This window comes from Bos grunniens, chromosome 14 (assembly GCF_055505025.1).
Source record: "Bos grunniens cultivar Pamir isolate PY7600 chromosome 14, Bosgru_T2T1.0, whole genome shotgun sequence".
Taxonomy (NCBI): Eukaryota; Metazoa; Chordata; class Mammalia; order Artiodactyla; family Bovidae; genus Bos; species Bos grunniens.
This window is the reverse complement of record NC_141178.1, coordinates 19,673,694-19,688,798: the sequence shown is the minus strand read 5'-3', so window position 1 is coordinate 19,688,798 and position 15,105 is coordinate 19,673,694. Positions and strand designations below refer to the sequence as shown.

The following is a 15,105-nucleotide window of genomic DNA, read 5'->3' as shown; positions in this document are numbered from 1 at the left end:
CCGACAGGACTTAGGAGGAGTTAGTGCTTGTTTTTTCTGGAATCCACAGGCTCTCCTTCTGCTGCGGCCGTTTCTGTGTCTCTAAAGCACCAACGCCACTTCTCCCCTCTACACGGTGACACTCCAGCACTCATGCAGAAACTGCCAAGACACCACCTCCTTCAGCTGTCTCTGAGCTGGTAACCTCCTGCTTGTTCTCAGAGAAACACTTTAAGAAAGGATTATTGTCAGTGCTAAGGTAGAGCCCCAAAGTGAGCAGGGATCCCTGGACTAGTGAACTTTCTGGGGGAGCTTCTTGTCCTCCGAAGTTCCAAGGCCACTCACTGTGTCTGCAGCGAGGATACCGTGGAGCTGGCATCATCGGGGCAAACTTTCTGAAGTCTCTAGCACTTGGCTTAAAACAAGGAACAAGCAGACTCTGTCTCCCTCCCTTGAGGCTGGAGAACACTGCTGTCTTGAACAACCCGCGCGCAAAGTCAGAGAACCCTTTTAAGTCAGGTCCTTGGCAAGATAAAGGAACACCTCACTTTATAACAGGAGAGTCTGGGGTCAGACTCACGCATGAGCGGAGGTGCTGCACTCAGTGTTCAAAACCATGCAGATATTGGGGGGGCGGGTGGTGTCTCCCCACGGCACCTTCACTCCCAACACTTTTAATTGTTGGCATGATCGGAGCAGCTTACCATCTTCCCCAAGAGGTATAGGTATAGAGGCATATATACCCGAAGCTTCCACAAAGTCCCAGTGACTGCCTACTGCTGTAGCTCAGGTGTTCCATACGGTAGTTATTCTGCCTACCACAGATAATTTATCCTTTCTGATCGGTTTTCTCACTGGTCCTCCAACAAAGCTGCAGGAGTTCAGCTTAGCCTGTTCTTTTAGTCTCTTAAGTCGCGTCTGACTCTTTTGCAACTCTATGGACTGCAGCCTGCCAGGCTCCTCTTTCCCTGGGATTGTCCAGGCAAGAATACTGGAGCAGGTTGCCATTTTCTTCTCCACAGCTTAGCTAAGATCTGCAGATGCGGACTGGGAATTTGACTGTGCCGTCCTGCGGCAGGACTTCCTACCAGGAAGGCCTTCTGGTGCTTAGGAATCTGCTGTGTCCAAGGGAAACTCCCAATGGGTACCAAGCTGATATTTTTTTCTGTTTTCACCAAAGTCTTCCAAGTGTAAAATGTAGTTCACTACACAGAACCAAAAGCTGTTGTGGTAGCTTTCAGCAGTGCCAGGGCTGTGGAATAAAGCAATTCAAATGCCAAATCTGCCCCTTACTAAGTGTGTGATGTTGCACAAACACCTTATTTTAATGAACCTTAATTTCTGTACTAAAAGAGATGACCTCCAAAACTGTTATGATATAATAAAAATAAAATGTGCAGGTGTGCACACACCTGGCATATAGTTGTTCCCCTGGGAATGGTGGCCGTGGTAGGACCTCACACCAGGCCTGTGCTCGCTCTGGGTTGCTCAGGACCCCAGAGGTAAAGAGTGGACACAGCCAGGCAGAGAGCTCTGGAGGGGAGAGAGCTGCAGGTCCAGCCTGAGACCACAGCTATTCCTGTGTTAATAAATGAGGCAGACCACCAGCATCCTCAAGGGAAATGGAATTCTGTGGATCCATTGATGGGACTTGCACCATTTGCATATGCAAAGTCTTAGAGCTTAGTACTAAGACCCAGAATGGGAAGGCAGACCCCAGGAAAGAATGGTATGGATTGTGACCTTCTCAGTATCATAGAAAAGGGGGACTGGGATTTAAGAGAAATGCAGTTTCCTTGGTCATGCTGGTTAGGACTGACATCCGATCCTCCATAACATTTGCGGCTGTATAAATCATCATTTGCTTGCTGACTTACTCTTAAGTAATGGATAATGCCATCTTACCCCAGAGTGTGGCTTCAGCTTTATTCTCAATAATCCACTTGATTGTCATACTAAATCCTGATTTTAGAAACCTTCTCCAGATGCTGTCATATATGTGAATTTGGACCAAGTGCATTCTATCTAGAAAAAGTACTAATATTTATTTGGATGTTTACTCTATGCCAGTCATTGTAAGTGCCAACTGCCCAGAATATATTTTACTTTTCATTCCTTGCAATAACTCTATTATAATTCTAGTCAGTTTTACAGATGACAAAGCAGACTTCTAAAGTCTGAGTAGCTTGCTACACTTACAGAACTTGTAAGTGGTAGAGCCAGGAGTCCAACCCAGATCTTTCTGTCACCAAGCCTGGATTCTGGAATTTAAAGGGAAAAAAACCAAGTGATAATAAAATAATATCAAGAACAAAAAGTATTTCTAAAATGGAAAAATGTCCATAAATGGAAAAAAGTGAATTGCTGAATTATATGTAGATGATTAAATTTTTGTAAACTACATAGGATATATATATATGTATAGCTACATAGGAATATATATAGTTATATAAGTATGTTATACTTTGTTATATGTAGCTCTCTATATAGGTATATATATATATATATATGAAATTTATGATTCCTTTTCCTTTAAAGTATATATAATATATGCACACAAAATTTCACACACAATTTCAAGGAGTTTCGGTTAAGGATCTCTAAAATATATATATTAAATATATATTTGGGCTTCCCTGGTGGCTCAGATGGTAAAGAATCCACCTGAAATGCAGGGGACCCAGGTTCGATCCCTGGGTGAGGAAGATCCCCTCGAGGAGGGAATGGCTACCCACTCTAGTAGTCTTGCCTGGAGAATCCCATGGACAGCGGAGCCTGGCGGGCTACAGTCCATGGGGTCTTAAAGAGTCAGACACGACTGAGCTCACTTTACTTCATATATGTGTGTGTATATGTATTTATGTATGTATATATATATATAAAACATGTATATTTTAAAAATATGGAAGGTTATACACATTCTCTTTGACAGATGGGATTGTAAGATACCTTTCATGTTATCCTTTATGATTTTTCTGTTTAGGTTGAATTTGTTTTCAGTGACTATGCATTATTTCTATAATCAAGAAAAAATTTAAGATTATAAGTGAAGTTGAACTGTTTCCAATTTAAAATGGAATTTACTACTTGTTTCTGTCTTGGTGACCAGGCTTTTAATGTTTTCCTGTGTCATAACCCAGAGATGATTGATAGACCTCTGAAAAAATTCAAAGAATGCCTTTGTGAAAGCACTCAGTATGGGCTATTTTGTCCAAAAAAGAAACTTTCCGTAAAAGTTACGAATGACTGAAAATAAAGAGCTATGAGAAGAGGAGCCATAGAGAGCATTTCTGACAGAGTTATTCATGCTTGCCACTGTGAATGAGGGAGACCTGTGCGTGAGCCATAGGTGGAGTGCTTTGTGTGAGAACTCACTGGATCTTTAGGACTAGTGATGTGTGCTCTGTGAGACCTGAACAGTAAGTGAGGGTAATGCTACCTTGCAGAGAAGTGGAGCGAAGGGTACTGTAGGAGAGATCTGTATGCTAAGCAAATTATCCTTCAGCATCGTTTGAAATGACCTCTTAATCTGTATTTCAAGTCAGTCTGGCACTAATTGAAATGGCTGTTTCCAGGGCGCCCTGTGCTTAACCGAGGGAATTTTCTTTAAGCTCTTCGCTGCTCACTCTTGCCGTTCCTTTGCGTTGGGGTGACAGGCTCACCACCTTCCACAGTGACACTGAGTTTGGAAGATACTTTCTCTCCTCATTCCTACCCTTTACCCACATGTACGCCCCATGTCTCCTCAGAGCAGGGAATTTCCATACAGCTTTACAATCAAATTGTATTCCAAGCATGAATAAAGATACTGGGAGCCTCTTACTTTCCAGTAAGGGGGAAAAAAAAATTTCGTCATGCATTTTGGTAAGGAATCTGTAATATGCAGCTTGATGAGGTCTTGGTGCAATAGGGTTTTTTGTTTGTTTGTTTTTACATGTTGGGATTGGACATGGCTGGACACCCCACTTATCCTCACTGCCAAGGACAGCAGTGAGCCTCTTCCCATCCCATCTCCAGAACCGTGTGTCCTTCCATTTAATGTAGCAGTTACAGGAGCAGCTATTATTAAATGAAGCTCCTTGCATCCATACCAGTATACTAAGTAATAAAGGACGTTAGACCCTGCCTGATCTGAATATAGAATTTGCAAATTGCTGTTTGTTCCTCTCCTTGGATAGGATGTAAATACCACTTGCATGGAGCAGTCAGTGTAAAGGTATCGTTCTTACACCTCCTTCCTAAAGGTTGCAACCAGTTGTTGCATGAAGGTGGTACAAATCTGTCTGCCACACTGTTCTGCCCAATTAAGTGCTTCCTATACACCCTGATGAGAAACCTGACAGTTACCATTGGTCCATGCATTCGCAGGCCTGCTCTCCCTGTGGGAGGCTATATTATGGGAGGCAGTGACTCTCCGCAGGAAAGAGTCTCTGCTTTCAAGTTCGAACAACCTGGGTTTAAATCTTGACACAGCCACTTACTAACTGTGGTTTTGTGAAGTTTCTCACTTTCTCTTAACAACTGTCTTTTTGCATGAAAGATAGAGGTAGTGATACCTACACTGCAAAACCACTGGGAGGGTTAAATAAGGAGTCACATGGGAAACACCTAGCATCAGTGCAGTGCTCCACAGACAGCAGCTAACTATACTATCAACATGCCGTTGTTGTTGTTCTGTCTTGAAGTCATGTCTGACTCTTTGCAACCCCATGAACTGCAGCATGCCAGGCTTCCCTGTCCTTCACTATGTCCCAGAGTTTGCTCAAACTCATGTCCTTTGAATCAGTGATGCCACCCAACCATCTCATCCTCTGTCACCCCCTTCTCCTCTTGCCCTCAGTCTTTCCCAGCATCAGAGTCTTTTCCAATGGGTCACCTCTTCATATCAGGTGGCCAAAGTATTGGAGCTTCAACTTCAGCATCAGTCCTTCCAATGAAAGGACTAATGTGCTGTTCAGTTCAGTTCAGTTGCTCAGTCATGTCCGACTCTTTGCAACCCCATGGACTGCAGCACACCAGGCTTCCCTGTCCATCACCAATTCCTGAAGCTTACTCAAATTTATGTCCATTGAGTCAGTGATGCCATCCGATCATCTCATCCTCTGTCATCCCCTTCTCCTCCCACCATCAATCTTTCCTGTTAGCTCACCCATTAAAAATGTCCGTCCTTTGCCCCCTCTTCCCCTTCCAACAACTACCCCGTGTTCTTGCACACCTTTTGAGCAGCTCCTCCAATAAGGACTCATATTCAGTGGCTCTAACCTCCCTCCTTGCCTCTGCTTCTAAGCCCACTCCAGCAGGGTTGGCCCACCTCTCCAAGGCTACTCTTCTTGTCACGTCACCAGTGGCCAGAGCATTTACCAATGGTGGTGACCCATCAGCAGCATTTGATAGATGAGATCTTTCCTTCCTCCGTGATATGATTTTCCCCTTGGCTTCAGGACAACACACTTCCTTGGTTTCCTCCTGTCTCAGTGGCTGTTCCTTCTCTGTCTCTGTGACTGAGTTCCTGATCCTTAGACATTGTGGGGATCCAGGACTCAGTACCTGTTCCTCTTTTTCATCAATATCTGTTCCCTTGATAATCCCATCCAGTCTTCTGGTTTTGAATACCATCTTAGCCAGTGATTCCCAAATATATATTACCAGCCTGAAATTCAGCCCCAGATTCCTCATATGCAGCTGCCTCCTGGACTCTCCTCTTGAAATCAAGTCAGCATCCCAAGCACGGTGTGGTAGTCAGAGTTCTCCAGAGAAACAGAACCAATAGGATGTATGTATGTATGTGGGCTTCCTAACAGGCTCAGTGGGTGAAGAATCCGCCTGCAGTGCAGGAGACGCAAGAGAAGCAGGTTCAATTCCTGGATCAGGAAGATCCCTTGGAGGAGGGCATAGCAACTCACTCCAGTATTCTTGCATGGAGAATCCCATGAATAGAGGAGCCTGGCAGGCTAGATAGTCCATGGGGTTGCAAAGAGTCAGACATGACTGAATGACTGAGCATGCGCTCACATGCATTATGTATTATAAGGATTATGGATGCAGGCAAGTCCCAAGATATCTGCAAAATGAGTCAGCAAACTGGAGACCCAGGAGAGCTGTTGGTGTGGCTCTAGCCTGAGGCCAAAGGCATGAGAACCAGGAGAAGCAATGGTTTCATTCTTGTCTGAAGGCTTAAGGTTTAAGACCCTAGGAAAGGCTGATGTTTCAATCTGAGTCTAAAGGCAGAAAAAAAGGCCACATCCAAGTGTGAACGTAGTCAAGCAGGAAGAACAGAAGCCCATTCTCTCTTGTTCGTGGGCAAGTCAGACTTTCTGTTCTGTTCAGGCCATCAAGGGATTGGATGAGGCCCACCCACACTGGAAGGGCAGTCTGCTCTACTCAGTCTGCCAATTCAAATGTTGCTGCTGCTGCTAAGTCGCTTCAGTCATGTCTGACTCTGTGCGACCCCATAGATGGCAGCCCGCCAGGCTCCGCCATCCCTGGGATTCTCCAGGCAAGAACACTGGAGTGGGTTGCCATTTCCTTCTCCAATGCATGAAAGTGAAAAGTGAAAGTGAAGTCAGTCAGTCGTGTCCGACTCTTCGCGACCCCATGGACTTCAGTCTACCAGGCTCCTCCGTCCATGGGATTTCCCAGGCAAGAGTATTGGAGTAGGTTGCCATTGCCTTCTCCAAGTTTAACCCAAAAGCACCCAGTGAATAAGGTTTGACCAAATACCTGGCACTTTATGTACCAGCCAAACTGATACATAAAATTAACATATAGACTCCTGATCTTTTGGACAAGGGTTAACTCTCCACACGCCTTGCCCTGTCACTGGTTGTCAACTGCGTCCTTCCAGTTTGTCTCAAGTCAAAAGCCTTGGAGCATCCTTGACTCTTCTCCTCCTCCTCTCACACTTCACGACAGCCTGTCAGAAAATTCTGTTTACCCACAAAACACATTCAGAATTCAACCATAGCTGGTCCCTTTCATCGCTAATAGCCCAGTGGGAGCCGCCATCCCTGCTCATGGGGACTTATGTAGACATCACATTTAAGACTGCTGCCACCAATCCTTGCGCATGGGGACTTATGTAGACATCACATTTAAGACTGCTGCCACCAGCACTCTTGCTCTCCTTTGCTCCAATTTTATCCGTACGTACTTCTCACCTTTTACGTACCATGTAATTTCCTTATTTATTCTCCCTGTCATTTTTCTGTCTGCTGCTGATAGAATGCCTAGAACAGTGCCTGAGATGTAAGTATACTTGCAATCAATGTTTTCAGTTGAATTTCCGCTGTAGAGATGAGGAAACTGAAGCTTAAAAGAATTGAGTAATTTGCCAGGGGGACACCAGTAATAAGTAGTAAAGCTGTTGTAAAACAGTACTTAACAGAGTCACAGGCAAGAAGCCCTGAGGTTAGGCAAGGTTCTGCAAATGGTCGTTAGACATCTATTTTCCATTTTTTATTAAAAACAGACCTTATCTAGATAGCAGTGTCTATTGGTTAGTGCTAATTTACATGATTATGCTTGACCATAGGAAAAGGCTTATTCTTTATTCTTATCTCATTGCCTTTCATTCATCTGATAAAATCTTCTTGCTGTGAAATATTTCCATCTTTCAGTCACTAATAGATTAACATTATGTCACACTATACCTTTTTTTTCTTTTTGACCCTTAAGAAGCCAAGCCAGGCATTGCTTTGAGCTTTCCTTATAAGTTAATATTTTTATCTTATAATACTTATACTGGTATCAAATTATTTCACAAGAGCAAAATTGAGTTTTTACTATATATATCTTTGTGTCATCATCTGCAAATATGAGGTGAGCTCTTACTCTGTGTGGCTCCTTGATAGGGCTGGAGAATTAAAGATGCTTCCAGAAAATTTTGGTCTGTTAGGGGAAATGTGTGTGTATTATTGGAATATTGATTTGGCTTCTTGACAGAGACTAAATAACAGTGCCTTAAACAAGATAGAAGGATTGCCTTTCACCACCACCCCCAGCCCATCTCTGTCTCCTCCTTTAGCTGATAAACAACCAAGAAAAAAGATTGTCTCCCAAGGTCACATGGGGCCCAGCTCCTTCCATACTGCTGTCCCACCATCATCTGTTGTACTCCTCTCCTGATGGCAGAATTTAGCCCACACCCCCACATACACGTTTCAGGCCCTGGGAAGCGGGGAGTAGGAAATATGAGCCAATGGATTCTTTTTAAGGATATGACTCAGAAGTTGCACAGCTCACTTCTACTCATATTCCACTGGATAGAACTTGGTCACATGACCATACTTAAGCTAAGTCAAGAAGCATAGTCTATAGGAGAGCCATATGTCCAGCCTGAGGGATTCTGTTATCAAGAGGAAGGAGAGATGGAGTGCTGGAAGACAAATAAAAGTTCCCACTCAGACGAATCTGTGAATATTTCTGTCACCGACTATATAATTAGGTCTTAAAGGCAGGGCTGAATCTTACATTCTCAGCACCTGGCACATGGTGAGTATTCAGTAAATGTTTGTTGATTGGATGATTTGGTTCATGCACTTTCATCCAAGAGACTTTTGCAGAGAGCTTTTATTATAATGCCCAGAACAAACACTATTCAATCCCAGGGTAAATACTGCAGGAAAATAAATGTCAGAAGGCAACATGGTCATAGATTGGCTCTCTGTACACTTAAACACCCCTTCAAGTTAAGCTATAGAGGCCGCCTGTTGTAAAACAGATGTGAAAGATAGATTCGGACTAAAAAGGATTCGTGTTTCAGCCAAGAGGCTGCTTCATTAATGCGCCCTGAGATCAAGCTACTGCTCCAGCAAATTTGCTGACCTAATTTTGGGAACAAAAAACCAGAGGTAAATGTGGTTTCATGGCAGACTGCATTCCTTTCTTAATTCATCATGCTTCATGGGAACCAGAATCCCAGGCTTCCCCTCCCCCAGGTAGCAGTTAAGCTGGTAGAATTGTTCGCTGTGGCCCATAAGGAAGTGAAAACGGATCCTCCTGGAGGAAGTAAATAGAGCAGCAATAAAGCGTTCCCTCCTCCTGAATCTGAACATCTGTTCAAACTTTTCACTGCTCCCATGAGGAAGGGGACAGAGCACAAGGCTCCCAGTGATCAAGGAAAAACCTCATCTACTAGTACTCTGCTAACGACTTACGCTCATTCGACCTGAACTGGGCTGGGTTCATCTCTGTGAAGCCTTTGAAGGAAGGCCAAGCTGGGTATGTAAATAGTAAACAGGACTGTAAGGGTGATGTTTATCATATTCATGAGAGCAAAGCTTTGCAGGACTTAACTTCATGAATGACTGAATTTAAATGACTGCTGCTTATGCCAAATGAGCTGCAGATTCAGTAGCAGAGGGCTCCACCACACCTTAGTTTGAAACTTATGGTTAAAATAAAAGTTTAGTTGCTCTATGGACTTGGAAAAAAAAAAATCCTCTGCTCTATGGTTTTGGAATTTCACTAATGCACACAATGCCTTTCTTCATTTATCTGAATTAGCAAGAAGTTGACTGTATCTGGCTAAGTTAGCCAGACACTCTCCTGGAACCTCAGTTATCCTTAATCTAGATGTCAGTTTGCATTTGCTTTAGGATGATTGGAGGTTCCTTCCCCCTTGTTTCATCATCTATTCTTCCCAGAGGATTTAGCAGTACGGCTTTTGGCCAGTTCCTTTCTTCTGCCAGTGTAGAAGGGTTCCAAGTGGCTGGCTGCTCAGCTGGGCCCACAGCTGGCTCTTGTTTCCAGCTACTTCAGAGCCCACTGGTGAGGGGTAAAGCCACAGTGATAAGCATCGTAAAAATGAAGTGCATTGCTAGCCAGGCCAGCCAAACAGCATAGGGGGAGTGGAAAATCCAGGCTACATGTTCTTGGCATGACACATTATCAGTATCTGAGGTGTTCCACTGGGAGAGATGGGGTAAGCTGTCCTCTAACCAAGCCTAATCTGTGTATTATCAGTCAGTAGCTCCTGGAGACTCATTTCAGGACCGGGCTAATGGGACCTTGTTTACAGACCACCATCTTGACTGGGGTCTGGTCTGGCCTTGGAAATTCAGTCAGAAGGCAGGAGTGGTTGCCCTTTATTGAATTTATAAGGGAGAGTAAGTATTGGGAACTCGTTAATCAGGGACCAGGTCAGTCTCTCTCCTTTGATGTGGCCTACTGATGATACATTTTGATCCAACAGCTTCCCCAGTGGCTCAGCAGCAAAGAATCTGCCTGCTATGCAAAAGACTCAGGAGGCTTTGGGTTCGATCCCTGGGTCAGGAAGACCCCCTGGAGGAGGGCATGGTAACCCACTCCAAGTTCTTGCCTGGAGAATCCCATGGACAGAGGAGCCTGGCGGGCTACAGTCCATAGGGTCGCAAAGAGTTGGACACAACTGAAGTGACTGAGCACGCATGCATACACGCTAAGCATCAGATGCTGCTACCCAAGTCATTCTTTGAGGGTACCTGTACATTTTCATATTTTTCCATACACAGGAAAGAAATAATAGTGGCTGTAGTCTCTGGAAATTCAGCTGGGCAGCCTGAAACTTTGGCGACTTTCTCTGGTCTTCTTGGGAATGTGCATTTAGCACCCTGCTGCTTGCTTCCCAGAACGCTTTGTTTCATGGTTGAATCAAAATAAGAGTAGAAAAGAAGACACTGCTGTCCCTCACTGAGATTAGGCAGGCACCTCGTATTTTCTCAAGACCTACCTGAAATTCAGATGAGAGCTCCTGACAGGAGAATAAATGTGCATTGTCTTCATTTTCTGGCTTACAATTTCCCGTCTATAGCAGGGGATTAAAGGCAAGTCTTTCCCGCTGCCGCTCCCTCACTTCCTCCCTCCTCTCTTGTCCTCTCCTCTCTCCCTCAGTTTTCTTTTCTTTAAAGACTCTAACAACCTCTCTGGCATGTTGCCTATGCTTTCCAGAGAGCATCTTTGTGAAAAGTTCTTCTAGCCAGTGTCATGGAAGCACTGTGTAAGTCAGCAAGACATTTTGTTGTAAAACTTTCTCATTATCAACATTCACTACTGTTCCATTTTATGAATGCTTCTTTGTCTTCCAAAAAGTCCTTCAGATTAAGCAATGCTGATATTGAAAGTGTGGGCAGTTTCTGCTTGCCTGCTTGGTTGAATTGCAGATGGTTGCCATGAATGTTATTACGCCAAGTTCCTGTAGGTGACTTAAGTATATTTATGAAATAGGTTACAGATGAAAGTAGAGAAAGTTTCCTTATTATCCAGTTGAGTCACTGGATTATTCTTTCTAGGTAAAAGAGCTCTGAGAGCTACATATGGCTCGACTACCCTATTCAGTTGGGACAGAGCTTTTTCCTATTATTGGATGCATAGATTCAAATTCAGTTACCAAAAAAAAAAAAAAAAGTGTTCTGCACACCCTTTGTGCCAGCAGTATGCTAAGCACTAGAGATATTCAGATTTATAAGGACGAACCTTGCTATTGAGGTGTTCATAATTCCTCCAGAGAACGTTCACCAGTCAACTGCAGCTCTCTTTGTCATCTAGTAAGCACTATTGCAAAGATATGTGCTGGAGACATATGGTGGGGGAGGCGGTGGGACAGGGTGGGTGGGATATCATTTACCTGAAGAGTACAAGCGCCTGACCTTTGATACCAGATGTCATTATCAACTGGGTAAACAAGTTAGTGAATGAATTAAAGCCTGACTCATTGTTATTATTGGGATTCAAAGGAACATTAGAATGGCGTGTGATGTGCTCACAACAGTGTCTGACACCTAGAACATGCTCCATGAATGCTCATTTGTAGATTAAGAGTAAGCAGTTGATTCAGGCTTTATTACTAGGTGTCTGGGCAGTATGAGGAAGAGTCGTAGACCACGCAGGAGACACCTGAGGTGAGGTGGGGGCATAAAACACATAAAAAGAGCCTGCTCCTCCAGGTGGTTGGGGCAGGAGTGAGTGGAGAGAGGGTCAAGAGCTTTAGAAAGGACAGGTTGGGGCCAGATTGCTCAGCGATTTGTCATGTCAGACTGAGGGATTAGACTTGACATTAAAGTGGGGTGTCACTGGTATTTGCAAGCAAGAAGGCAGCATAGAGATGTGAGTTTTAGCTGATAGCTGATAGCCATCTGATAGCTGCAGAGGGAATAGTCTAGAGGGGAAGCTCGTTAGGAAATGAACACACTAGTGCAAGCAAGATATTATGTTCACATTCACTGTTTGTACTTGGTGAAAGCCTGTGCATCTGGGCATTTCTCTGAGAACAAATAAAGCCAGAGTAGCTAAAAGATAAAGAGAAAATAATGCCATACATTTCATACATTTTTCTGAGATAGAACTGATAAAAACTGATGACTATCTAGAACACGAGGTGACGGAGAATGACAAGTGAGAAACAATTTCATGGGCAAGTGAGATCTTTCAGACCCCTGGAATTCAAAATACTTCATCAGCACTAGGAAATAAAGACAGCCATTTCTCTCCTAGCCTTTCTCCTCCCCTCGATCTTACTCTTTGGGGAGAAGAAATCACAGGCGCGAGTAGTGGCAAGCCCTCTCTGAGCAGCTGCTCCAGCAGCCTTTGGGGGTGAAGTCATGTTCTGTATTGTCTCCCAAAGAGATCATGAAAACTGAGTGACCCATGAAAAAGCAATGAACGGCTTTGGACCATATTCTCATGGCACCTTGAATGTTTAACTAATTTTCTTTTTAAAAGAGAGACCAGATCGTGACTTTGGAAGGTTGTTTTTCCCATCAAGGTGGAAATGTTATGAGAGGTCATATCAGATAATGGAAAATATGAAGTTATCTGATGAGATGTTGAGGACGGGATCTGGAGGGTATGTTAGGTAAACAGTTGGAGCGAGTGGTGATGTGTAAATATTTACATGGAACCTAAGAGGAAACAAGGAGAGGAAAAAGAATTACAGCATGAGATAGTTTCTGCTCATTGGAAGGATGTTCATGAAGGAATAACAAAATCTTAAAAGAAGACAGAGACATATGAATCTATTGTCTTTGACTTTGTGAATTCTTCCAGAATTTACTAGCAACACTCTTATTGGAAAGATGGCTATGTGGCATAATTTATTACCGTGGGTGAATAAGAGTCAATATAACTTATATATTAAATAGTAGAGTTTCTCGTGGGATGCATTTAATAATCATGAAAGAAAACACACTTTGTAGAGTGTGTGTTTGAGCCAGTTTCTTAGCAGGGTAATCTGATCCAGCCGGATTCTCATCAGAGGTATTTGTAACTAGAGAGAATTATTCTACAAACTGGGGTTTAAGTGAAGTTGCATTCCTCCTGATTTGTACTTAAATCTTTCAAACTCTCACATACCCTGCTGCTGCTGCTGCTGCTGCTAAGTCGCTTCAGTCGTGTCCGACTCTGTGCGACCCCAAAGACGGCAGCCCACCAAGCTCCCCCGTCCCTGGGATTCTCCAGGCAAGAACACTGGAGTGGGTTGCCATTTCCTTCTCCAATGCATGAGAGTGAAAAGTGAAAGGGAAGCCTCTCAGTCGTGTCCGACTTTGTGACCCCATGGGCTGCAGCCTACCAGGCTCCTCCATCCATGGGATTTTCCAGGCAATAGTACTGGAGTGGGTTGCCATTGCCTTCTCCGTCATACACCCCATTAGCAGGCAAATCAGTATATCTCTCTTGGTCTGACCCCTTCCCTTAATTGTTCATCATTCTCCAAGGCTCATTCAGTTCCACGGCAGTGCTAATCTTCCACATGCCTCACCGAGGTTGCTGAGGTCTCGTTGGTCTCACTGGCCTGCCGTGTTCTTGCTTCTCACTGTCACACAGTGGTGATGTTGAACACTGGTCCCCTGCAGTCTGACAGTCACTGCTTGTCCATTGCTTCGGGGAATCCTAATTAGTCCTGCAGATCACTCAGGCCGAGAGAGTCTCCCAACCAAGAAGGTGCACCTATGAAAACTCTTCAGAACACAGATCAGCCCCAGGTATGCTGAGTCAAAGCCTCTAAGCATCTACCTCCTCCTGGCATCTTTTTCTCAAGTCTTTCACCCAAATAGAGTACCTGCTTTTCTATTAAATCCTCAGCATGAAGGATCTTGAAATACTTCTTTCCAGAGACAATACGGCCACTAGCTCTCCATTTATACTCACGAATGAGGCCACTTCTGATCTGATTTTTCCATTTGTCTTAATAAAAATGAGGCAGGAGAGAGACTTCCCTGGTGGTCCAGTGGTTAAGACTTCACGCTCCCAATGCAGAGGGCATGGCTTCGATCCCTGGTTGGGATGCATGGCATAGCCCAAAAAGACTAGAATTTAAAAAAAAAAAAAAAAAGATTGAAAAAAATAACTGACAGGAACTCCTCTTAAAAAAAAAGAGGGGCAACAAACATTTAATCTCTGACAGATCTCCTCTGTAAGACACCTCAGTTTGTTCAGTGCGTTTAAAAACTAGTTTGCTTCTTACTCTCTGCATATCAATCATAATTCCAGAATTCAAAGTATTCATAGTTCAAGCTTAGCCCCTAATGGCATTAACACACTGGGAATCTCTTGTTGCCACTACTGTACGTGTTCCCTGGCTAAAACAACAACCACAACAACTCTGGTTTGCCACATAGCCCCACATTCCCAAACATAACAATCTTGCACAGGACATAGAGGCCAAAAGGTTACCCATAAAAGGTTTGCTTTTTCCTGTTCTGCTATTTAAAAGGGAATGTTGATCCTTAGTTGAAGAGGATTTCAGCCAAAAATAGAAGCTAGACAGTAATGTATTTCCCTAGCTTTTCAAAACCTATTACCTCATTTCTGCCAGCAAGACTTATGATGCGAGATGCAGGCTGGTAGGAGGCTGCTGGAAAGGAGACTAGTAAAATAAAGAAAACGAGATTTTTGAAAGAAAGGAGAGAATGGGATGAATGGTAGACAGAAGAGGTGGTGAAGTGTGATAGGTACTGTGCTTGAAATCTCTCTGTTAAATATGAACCTTGATGGCTGTTGGATCCACCTTTATCCACAGGCAGGTATGCTGGGTGTGGTTGACAAAGCATAGAGAAATAGGCCAAACTAAGCTCATATTTACCATGATTAAGGTAGCCCTTCAATTCATTGTCTGACAGGACTATTTTGGAGGGTATTAATATTACTCTACTA

General features: G+C 43.7%; 1 protein-coding gene across 10 annotated transcripts in view; it reads left to right on the top strand.

Moving 5' to 3' along the window:
- Positions 1 to 15,105, top strand: part of NCALD (neurocalcin delta) — a 539,433-nt gene that overhangs the window by 471,498 nt on the left and 52,830 nt on the right. Inside the window, exon 1 of one of the 10 annotated variants that reach the window (XM_086336206.1) lies at positions 9,053 to 9,198. The exons of the other annotated variants lie outside the window; for them this stretch is intronic. The gene's annotated coding sequence lies outside the window, so the exon portion shown is untranslated. Of the gene's footprint in view, positions 1 to 9,052; positions 9,199 to 15,105 lie in introns of those variants that run through there. 10 annotated transcript variants of the gene reach the window in all.